The following is a 10,944-nucleotide window of genomic DNA, read 5'->3' as shown; positions in this document are numbered from 1 at the left end:
ATCCAGTTAAGAAGCTGGGCTGCTGGCCATAACTCCTACAGAAACTAACATATACTTCTGTGCCTCTGACAGCCCGGCCCAGTGATGAGTACACAGTCGTAATTGAATTTCATTTGATATTGTTTGCACTAACACAGCACCAGACTTCAGGACAAACCACACCTCTGCAGAGCAGAGGTCTGGCCCACTCTCCCCCAACCCCACCCCCCGTGGCTTGGGTCGGCCCTTGTTGTTACGACCTGCCCGAGGTTTCATCAGCATCACCTCTGACTCATACTTCGCATTCAATAGCAAGATGAATTCGCCAGCAATGAGAGCCTGGAAGAGGGCCAGCCTGTTGGTACTAAAGCAGTGCTGGCCCCAACACAGCTGGCTGGGCCAGACGTTGATGGGAAATGGCTGACAGCAGGATAAACAAGCAGCTCCCTTTTTGGTGAGCTTCAGAGGAAGCAGGTGGACAGAATCAAGGCTTCAGGTATGCTCTTCAGAGGCTCTGTGGAGTGGTGGGAGGCTGTAAAACAGCATGGGAGATGGTTGTGGTTCTCCCCCAGGAAAGGCACCAGCAGGGAGAAAGGCAGATTGGCAAACAGTGTGGGCCCACAGTGTGAGCCAGGGGAGAAGCCATCAGGGGACACATCAAGCCGTGAGAGGTAGCTGTTCAGGGACCCCTCAGTTGCCCACCGTCCCACAGAGACATTGGGGGCAGTGTCTGTGCCTCCCTCCCTTCCCACCCAAGCTGCTCCACAAGAAATTCTGAGCCCCACTGGGCAAGTGGAGGGAACGAAATGCCTCAAAGTGGAGAAGAGTGGAAAGTCTAACTAGCAGTACTGTGGAAGAGCAACACAGACAAGAGGTGTAGAATTAGCTGGGCAGGGTGTGTGAGTTCCTCCTGGTGCCTGCATGCCTGAAAGGACGTCATGCATTGAGCTTGATTTAGGTTTTAAGGCAGTTTTGGTGTTTGAGGCTTATTTAGCACACATACGTCCAAGGTAGCGTCAGAAAGAATTATAAACTTCGTGTGACTTTTCCAAACAACCCAGTGAGCCCAGTGTTGGCAAATAGCAGTCAGCCGAGATAAGCGGCCATTCTATGAGCAAAGGCCCTTGTGCCAGGAAAACAAGAACAAGCACGAGCGAGAAGCAGGGCAATGCAATCCACAAACACAATTCATGCTTTACAGCTGTGTGACAATGCTTCTTTTGCTTGGACCTCAGGCTCTGCAAACTGCAGCACAGAGGAGGGTAAGTGTGCAGTGGCCCCTAGAGAAGAGTGGCAGTAATAAAATTGCACCCCACTTTCCTTGCCCCTTTGTGTCCCTGGGTCACTGCCAGGCCTGTCCCAATCCTGCAACATGTGGAAAGCCAGTGTGTTCAGATGGAATAATAGGGGATGCGACCTAAAGAGATTACTAATAAGATTTTCCAGAAAAAGAAAAATAACTATTTTTTAAGCATGAGCAGGGAGTAAGAAAGTTTCTTTGTTTCTAATTGGAAAGCTTTGCAAGCTATTGACTTATTGAGAAAAATGAGAATTGGGTACACAGCCTTGACTTCTGGTGATTTCTGACACGTTCCTTGAAAGCCTGTCACTCCAAATTGAGGGCCCCAGGACTGGCTGTTTTACAGAAGCCCTTATGTATTGAGGTCTTGTATGAAGTGGACCCATGTAAGATGGGGAGGGGTGACAAATGTTGGCTCAACCTCAATCGTCAGATTATGGTTCAAGGTCATTTTCTTAGAGATAGTGAGTCTTCAGAAAACCTTTGAGTAAAGGCAAATGAAAGGCTTGGGTCTAAAAACAGGCTTCCAAAAGTGGAAATAGGACACAGGAAGTGGAGAGTTGGAAAACAAAACAAAACAGATGAGCTGGAATGAAAAGAGCAGAGAGAGAGAGTAGAAAGATGGGGAGAGACTCTCTAAGGAAAGCTGTGAAGGAAGAGGATTGTAGCCTCTTGGCTTTATTTTCAGTGAGTGCCTCACACAATTCATAAGGTGAGGCTCCCGCGCATTCTGGCCTGTTCTCCCCAGTTGTGGGGGTGAGGAGGTAAGTGAACTACACCCAGACTTCTTGCAGCTGTCATCTCAATATCAGGTATCTGCGAGGTGGGGAGAGAGGTGGGAGGATTGATAAGGGGTTGTATAATTACTGGGAACTCCAGCCAATGTAACACATGCTTATGTGGGCCTATGTAGTTAGGTTTCACAATCCCTATTGACTGTGCCAGACCCTGAACTAAATACTGGGGATGTCGAGATCAAGAAGGCATGATTCCTGCCCTTAGGAGTGCACCATCAAAGGAGGTGAGGAGTGCATTTCCTCAAAGGAGGAGACAGATAAGAAAACTAAACATTTTGATTCAGTATGTTTTGGGATGCAGGTAGGAACCAGGGCTGCAGGGCCAGGGAAAGGGGGCACCTCCCCCAAAGACAAAGGTCCTATCCTCAGTCCCACAGAACAGCTTACAAGACTCCTCCTCAGGTGCAGCTGGGTCGGAGGGTACGGCCATCTCCAGCTGTCTCCTACATCGCCTCTGTTTTCTTACTGTCTCCTTCTAGTCTAGGTCTCTCCAATCCTATACACTTCGTTTCCAGCTCTGTTATGCCTTCAGGCTACTGACTGCGCCTTTTTCTTTTACTGCTAAAGCATAGCATACATTTTCCTACATTTCCTCCCTACCCTCTCATTTTTCACCCACCCCTTGATGTCAAGTTCCTCTCTGTACCACTTTATCATAATCTCCCTCTTGAAGAAGAACCACCAGTGATTTCCTCATCACTAAATCCAGTGATCCTCATTGATATTATTATACAGAGAGCTGACTGGCAAGTATCACACTACAAGCTAAAACTCTCCCCTCTTTCAGCTTCCCAGGCCTGTCTGCCTTTGTTCTTCCCGCAGTTCTCCTGTGCTTTCTTCATTAGCACCAATTCCCTTTCCCATCTCATAAGTGGGGGTGTTCCCCAGTGAGCAGCCACAGGGAACGCACCTTCGTCCAGAGTACCAGCTCTTCTCCCTGCTGATGACACCCAAGTCTTTTTCTCTAGGTCTGATCCTTCATCTTATTTCCAGTCCAGAATTTCTAATCATGTACTGGTCAGGTTCACATTCATGGTCATCTGTGTCTCTCAGGCTTCCTAGCACAGTACATTGCATAGATATGGACACAATAATATTATATATATAAATACAATAATATTAAGCTTAATGATGAGTGAACGAAGGAACAGATAAAACATCCCAGTCTCCTTCAGAAAATCCCACTTTGTCACTTCTGCCTTTCTTTCCTGACCATGGTTTCTGGCCTGTTATCTTCCAAGAGACAGAAAATTTATTATTATTTTCCTAGAGGAGTCTCATCCCCAAAGCCTGGAAATGGGGCTTTGTATTATCCATCTAAAGATGAGTATTGTTATCTTTCACCCCTCCGTCCTCTTTTCAGTGCCTCGTTTTCTTTCTTGGTGAAATGGAATAAAAGTGATCAGCCTTGTGACAAGTCATATTATTCACGGTAACATTGTTTTGTCTTGTAAGTGACTGACATTAGGACTCACATATGAACTGATTTATACCCTAACTTCAAAATGCCCTTTCTCACGATCTTTAACCCCAAAGCAACAGTAATAGCTGGACTAATAGCACTTGTAGTGTGCCAGGCACTGTGCTGGGCTAAGTGCTTTACATGTGTTATCTTTCCGAATCTTTTCCAAAACCTTATAAAGCAGAAACCATTTCCACAGAAGGAAACTGAGGCTTAGGGAAGTTGAAGTAACTGGCTTAAGTGGTAGAGGCAGGGTTCAGGGAAACATGAGAACATCCCACTCTCAACGTCTCACCACACAGCCTCTTGTGTCTATTGGATTCAGTTACAGGGATCTTGAGTCATCTACAAATAATTGAATGTCTGTTACCTGCTGAGCATTGGGGGATACAAAGGTTTAAAAAAGTCCGTGATCTCAAGGAGCTTACAGTCTAGAGGAAGAGAACCAACATGAGACTGATGCCTGTGCAGTGAAATGAGACTTTTGGATGAAACGGTTGCATTTACACAAAGCACGCACAGTTCAGTATTACATGTCCCTGCCCTTGAAGAAGATCCCAGCTGCTAGAGTTTTGACTATGCAGTGTTTCAGATTTAGTTTCCCCTCCTCTTTGATCAGGCTCCTCTGTCTTTCTAAAGCTCATACTATACATATAATTTCCATTCAAATTCAAAATCTTTCCAATTATTGTAGTGAATGCAATGTTATTCAAGGATTTTTTTTTCCTGAAAGAGCACCTATCTGACATGCATTTTTAATTTTATGTGCAATATGCAAATGTCATCACTGTAGTTGTTAACCGCAGTGCAGGATTGCAATTAACTATGGAGCTGTGCATTTTAGTTATATGCTAATGCTAATGAGATTTTCATAAAGCAAGTCCAATTACCAGCCCTATTTTTTAACTGCAAGAGCTAGTGCAAAGCAAAGGTGTTGACTTTCTTTAGAATAAATTACCCTTTGTCCTTGGCTCCTTCATCATATTCAATCATCCTAAAAAGTAACTCCTGCTACTTTGAATATTGTATCCTGCCTTGCTCTCCAGTACAATATTAATGGAGACTGTGGGCAAGATTGTTTAGAAACCAATTTACACTGCACAGGCAGTGGGAAAACTTCCTCCAAATGTAAACTACTCCAACAGAGGAGCAGAGCTTTGAATACTCAAAGTAAACAGGACCTAGAGGAGACTGAAGACCCAGACAGTGAGTTAGCAAAAATAAATCACAACAGAGCGTGTATGTGGTGTAACCTTGCACAGAGGAAACACGAGCAGTGAATGGGTATTTAAACTCAGATTTATGATCAACTGTGTCACTAGTGGAAGACAACCACCTTAGCAGGATATATATTCATTCATTCATTCATTCATTCAAGAAACAAGTCATAGGGGCTTCTGTGTTCCAGACACTAAATTAGACACTGAAGGTTCAAATATGAATCATATAGGTGAGGAGAGACAGACTTTCATATTTTATTTCTGTACTAATTGATTCTTTTACAAAAAGAAAGTGTCTGTGAATTACTTGGGCAGTGACAGAATGAATAAGCACAATACCTGCCTTCAGTGAGCTTATGGTCAAGTAAAAGGATAAAAATATGTAAAATAATTTTAAAAGGACACAAACATGTAAAATAAAGTGTGACACATGAGGTATTTTTAGAGGGGGACAAAATGAAGGCAAAGGTCAGTTTGGAGAAGGAAGGTGATGGGGGGAAAAGCTTCTTAAAAGATAAGGAGATTCTTGAGCTCAACCTTGAAGGTAGATAGGCCTTAGCTAGAACAGGGTGAGAGGTCAGTCCAGAAAAGAACAACCTGAAGAAAGCACAGAAGTATGCAACAGCCCAGGTGACTGTAAGTGATCCAAGGTCCCTGGAAGCACAGGGTACGCAGCAGAGCCAAGATGAAAGGTAAAGTTGGAAAGGAGCCATTGAGAGGTTTTCAGCAGGAGAATAAACAATCAGACATGCCTCTTGGGTAGCAAAGTGGAACAAGGGTGAAAGGTGAGTGGGTGGGGGCAAGTAAATCACCCACCCACAGGAACCACTTCTCTGTTCAACTCAGACCCTGAGACGAATGATCAGGTTATATTTCCCCTCAAGACATTTCCTGCGCCCCTGTGGAAGGCTATGAAACAACAAAGTACTCTTTATTTTTAATATTTTTTTCCAGAAAGAAAATATGGGAGAGAGGGAAAAAAGCTTGATGACATTGATACACAGTTTGAGTGTCTTTTCTACTCTGGATCAACTTTGAACCAAGATGAAAGAAACATAGAAACAAAACCACAAGAGAAGAAAAGGCGAGAAAAATAAGGGGAGAGAGGATGATAAGAATAGTACCAGGCTGGGCTCAGGGTTTCACGCCTGTAATCCCAGCACTTTGGGAGGTCAAGGCGGGTGGGATCGCCTGAGGTCAGGAGTTCAAGACCAGCCTGGCCAACATAGTGAAACCCCGTCTCTACCAAAAATACAAAAATTAGCTGGGCGTGGTAGTGCGCACATGTAATCTCAGCTACCTGGGAGGCTGAGGCAGGAGAATCACTTGAACCTGGGAGGCGGAGGTTGCAGTGAGCAGAGATCATGCCATTGCATTCCAGCCTGGGTGGCAAGAGCAGAACTCCGTCTCAAAAAAAAAAAAAAAAGTATCAAAAGTGAAGTAGAATTAGGTCTGGGTAATCGGAATACCTTTTCTCCTTTTCATACCAACCTGCCCCCAAACTCCTGCCACCTCTGCCTGGGAGAGGAAAGCCAGGAATTGAGAAAGGAAAGTGGAACAAGGGAATCTTCAGGAGTTGTCAATAGAAGCAGACGTCCATTTGAGGTAGAAGTACACAGAGTTCCACTTCGTTGTAACAAGGATGAAAGGTTAAAAGTCCCAGTACATAGGCAAATATATTTAGTGGTGGAAAGTTGAGGAGTTTCTATCAGATGTCTTCTGCTTTAATTGTGAAATATGAAGTAAAGTTATCTGCCCTGAGGGGAGAAGTGGGAATTCAAACAATGAAAACATTTGAGCAAATAGTGGGGTTCGTCCAGAATTGGGGTTTTGCTAAATAATTTCAGTGGAAGGATCAAGGGTCAAGGGAATTTAGAATATAAGTAATCTGTTCTGATAGGAGGAAACTCAAGACAAAAGTGGCTGGTGGATGGGCAGAAAGGAGAGAGGAGGAGTGATGGGAATAACAGAGTAAGCTGGAGGGAGGGGGATGGAGCTGGAGGGCAGTCATCTGCACTTGTTATCTCAGGGAGGATGTCCAGGTCTAGGGTGAATCTGTGAGAATGGAAGTCAGAGATGGGGTATGGAAGCTCACTGCAAGATGAGGAGGTCAGAGAACTGAGTGCTCAGTGGTTAGATGGGTCAGATAGAAAGAATATGAAACAAATGCCAGGCTTCAATGACTGAGGAGGAGTGAGCAGAAAACCAAAAGAGAACAACATCACGGAAGGGAAGCAGGGTCTTGGCCTGATGACCTGGGCCTTCAGGGAGCAGGAATCCTGAGGCAGATGTTGGTGAGTTTTAACCTCATCCTCTCATCATTTTTCTTGCTGATAGAGCCTTCCTTCCCCATTAGGTCACATGTATGAGCTCATGACCCAACCCCAGCCAACAGGACTAGTGGGCAATAAGATGGGGGCTTCTAGGAAAGATTTTCCTCCTGGTTAGGAAATTGTAGGTGAGGAGAAATTGCACTTTCCACCTTTTGACATTATAGTAGGTTGAATAATTCCCCTGAGAGATATCAGGTTCCCCAAGGGGAACCTGTAAATGTTACCTTGTATGGAAAAAGGGTCTTTGTAGATACGATTAAGTTTAGGATCTTGAGATGGGGAGAATATCCTGAATTGTCCAGGTGGGCCCTAAATGCAGTCACAAAGTGACATTTTAAGAGAGGGGTAGAGGGAGATTTGATATAGACAGAACACACACGCGCGCGCACACACACACACACACATATACATGAGAAGGTAACGTGAAGGTAGAGTCAGAGATTGGAGTGATGTGGCCACAAGCCAAAGAATGTTGGCAGCTATCAGAATCTGGAAGAGGCAAGAAACAGATTATCCTCTAGAGCCTTCAGAGGGACGATAGCCCTGCTAACACTTTGATGTCAGCCCAGTGACACATCAGACCTCTGGCTTCTAGATCAGTGAGAGAATAAATTGTTGTTGTTTTAAGAACCAAGTTTGTGGTATTTGTTACAGAAGCCATAGGAAACTAATTCAGATGTAGCAGTGAGCGATGTGATGACTGGAGTGGCAGCAGCTATCTTGAAACTATGAGGACACAAACCTGAGGATAAAATTAAATTCAATATCCTGGAGAAGACAGAGTGGAAAGATGGAAAGACCTGTTGAATTAGCCACGTATCACTCAACCTTTTGACTTCTTATCATGTAAGATAATAAATGTCTTTATTGTTTATGGCTCTTCTGGTTGGATATTCTGTTACCTGCAGCCACAAGCATTCTAATTGATACAGGCCTATCCAAAAGGGTGGGAGAGTCCTGGTTGGGAAGCAGCAGTGGGTACTAAGGAAGAAATTTGGCCCACTTTCCAACACTGAGAAGGGGGCATAAAATGAAAAATGAGCAGCTCCCATTTGAGTTAGGAGCAGAACAGGTAACTTGGGGAGACTCAGAAGCTTAAGAAAATGGTTAGGGAAAAGATTGTAGGGATAGGGGCATTTGTTAATTATGCAATAGGCCTTTTCAAAGGCAGTAAAAGCTTAGGAAGAGGAAGATAATTGGGAGGTATTCTAAGAAAATGATTATGTGAATCACGACACCGTATTGTTGTGATGAAATTACATAGCGTATGTATATATATATGTAATATAGGTGGAGTGGGGAATAAGGAGAGACTTGCACTTTGGTAGATTTAACCAGTCCCAGGGTTGCCAAGAAAACATTTCTACCAATGCCAGGACCAAAGTGGCTTTTAAACTTTAATGCTCATAAGGTTCATGGAGTTTGCTAAAAATCTTAAACATTCCTAAGCCCCAGGACCAAGATCCTGATTCAGTAGATCTCAGTAGGGTCCAGAAACCTGCATTTCTAATGAGTATCCCAAGCGATTCTACTGCCATTGATTTGAAACACACTGTCCAAAACACTTGCTTTCACATGTTTTTGACTAAAATCTGCATTAAGAAATACATGTTGTGGCATAAGCCACATGCACACACCCACACATATGCATGCATACACCTACAAGCACAAACGTGTGTACAAGGCAGGTAAAACAATCTGGCTTAACCAAATACACATTTATTTTTCATTTATACAAAATCCAAAGCTGATGTCCCTGGCCAGGTGACTCCATTTGGACGACACTCTTCCAAATGATGGCTCAGGGTCCAGGCTGCTTCCACATGTGCCTCTGAGATCATGTGGCTTCAAGATTGCCCTGGTGTCATCTAGTGGCATATGGAAAGAAGAAAGCGTGGAGGAGCCTGTGTGGGAGGGTTTTAAGGGCCATATCTGAAAGTGGCATATATCTCTCCAGACACACTGTATCAGCTGGGTCTCAGTCACATGGCTGGTTGTCCAGGCTGGGAGAGGTAGAGGAGCCCACAGGTCCTGGTAAGCACCATCAGACTCTCCACTGTAGATAGACTGAGATGTGTGTCTTTAACCAAGACCAAAGTTTCACAAAATAATACTCCTGTCATATCCAAATCCTCTGATAGTTTTCTGTTTTGTTCCACCCTATTCTTTTCTACTTTATTTTTCAAAACATCAGTCTCACAACTAAATTGATCTCATGTTCAACGAAACTCAACAAGTCACAGTTTGGAAAGCATCATCCTGGAGGATGTTGCCATTTGGCCAATGGGGTGGGTGGTCCCACATTTTTGAGGGACTCTGTTTTCTTTGAATATATATTCAGCACCCCCACAGTCTGGCCCACTCAGTAAGTGGTCACCATCATTGCTCTCATGATTGTGGTGGTGAAAAATACAAAGGTTTCCCCAGAAATGACTTTTTTTTTTTTTTTGCAATTAACCGCATATAAGATAGCCTCCTTTTGGTTGTTTAAGACTTTAGAACAGAAACTTGCTAGTGGAGCAAGATGAAGGAGGAAAAAGAGCTGGAGGACGCGTGTCTACACTGAGGGCAGGATGGAATCTACAGAGCGCCTCTGCCGCTGTGCTTACCGTGTGGTTCCCTTTCTCCCTGCACTTGGACCAGACACGTAAGATTCACCAGATATGCAACCTTTGGAACCAGTTGGAAAAACCAGAAACCCAAAGTCATAGTAGACATTTCCATAGGGATTTCCTACCTCTTTTGGTCTGGACTGACCCAACGATGAGTTATTGAATTTGACCCTCGATTGTATTTCTGAAGCTCCAGGTTGGAAATGGGGTGAGTGAGTGAGAAGGAGCCGCCCTGACTCCGGCTCCTCCCCTCACCCAAACTCTTCTCACCCTTCCCAGCTGTCTCAGACACAGGCTTGGGGAAGGAAGAGATACACGCAGGGAATGGGAAAGAGGATTAGGAAAAGGTGTGGAGATGGGAAAAGGAAGGGAGAAGAGTGGGAGAGAGGAGAAGGGAAATCAGGGGACGTACTCCAGAGCAAATTTTTACCAGATGAAGAGAAAAAAAGAGGAAAGGCTGTTTAGCTTTCACTCCACCTCACGCGTGGATTTAGGAGAACACGACTACAGGACTCAGTTTTTGAAACTGTAGCTTCTGGAAGCTACAGTTCTGAGTTTTTGAGTTTCATGAAAAATGAAAAGTACCTGAGGAAAATGCTAAATATTATTCCAGAATCATAGAACAAGGACTGCTCACTTTAGACAGGTTAATGTGTAGCTCTTGGACAAAAATTTAGAAAGAGGCAGCTGGTTGGAAAGTCCAGCAGGGGCACCAAGCCAAAGACCTGGAGCAGCTCGCAGCCCAGCCTTACACTGGAGTAACCTGAGCCCTCAGAGAGTCCAGGAGGTGAGGCTACAATCCAGCATTCTATTTTTAATTCACAGTGTGGAGATAAGAGTTAAATATAAAGCAGATTAAGACTTCCCTTAAATCTCCTCTATAAAAGAAAAACTGGAATTAATCTACAGGAGCACTCCATGGATAGCTCAATACCATCATTTTTTAAGAATAAAATTAGAAGCAGAAAACTGTGTCCTTATCTTTTTGACATCCAAGAATTATTGCCATCAAAGTACTATAGCCCATGAAATTACTTTCCAGGTTACACTCATTAGATTTGGCATTTTCATTCTGTAGACCTGTGGTTTTAACGGAAAAGAAAAGAAAAAAAAATCCCTCCTTTCATAGTACAACTGTTCCCATATACTGGCCCATTAATGGGATGCTAATGAATGCGGAAGTCATTGTAAAATCACAAATGCAGAACTGAGAAGCAGATTTCAAACATCGATAGGCCTAG

The 10,944-nt window shown here is 43.9% G+C and overlaps 1 long non-coding RNA gene across 2 annotated transcripts; it reads left to right on the top strand.

The window, feature by feature from the left end:
* Nucleotides 1–281: 281 nt before the first annotated feature.
* Nucleotides 282–10,686, top strand: LOC117085902. 2 transcript variants are annotated; one of them, XR_004438122.1, is made up of 3 exons: nt 282–475; nt 7,746–7,937; nt 9,584–10,686. It is a non-coding gene; the product is annotated as an uncharacterized LOC117085902 (long non-coding RNA). The 2 variants fall into 2 exon arrangements; XR_004438120.1 differs by lacking the exon at nt 9,584–10,686 and having other exon boundaries at nt 7,746–7,965.
* Nucleotides 10,687–10,944: the final 258 nt, after the last annotated feature.

The sequence above is a fragment of the Trachypithecus francoisi genome, unplaced genomic scaffold, assembly GCF_009764315.1.
Source record: "Trachypithecus francoisi isolate TF-2019V2 unplaced genomic scaffold, Tfra_2.0 Lachesis_group1, whole genome shotgun sequence".
Lineage (NCBI taxonomy): Eukaryota > Metazoa > Chordata > Mammalia > Primates > Cercopithecidae > Trachypithecus > Trachypithecus francoisi.
Note: the sequence above shows the minus strand (reverse complement) of the source record. Positions and strands in the feature narration are given on the sequence as shown.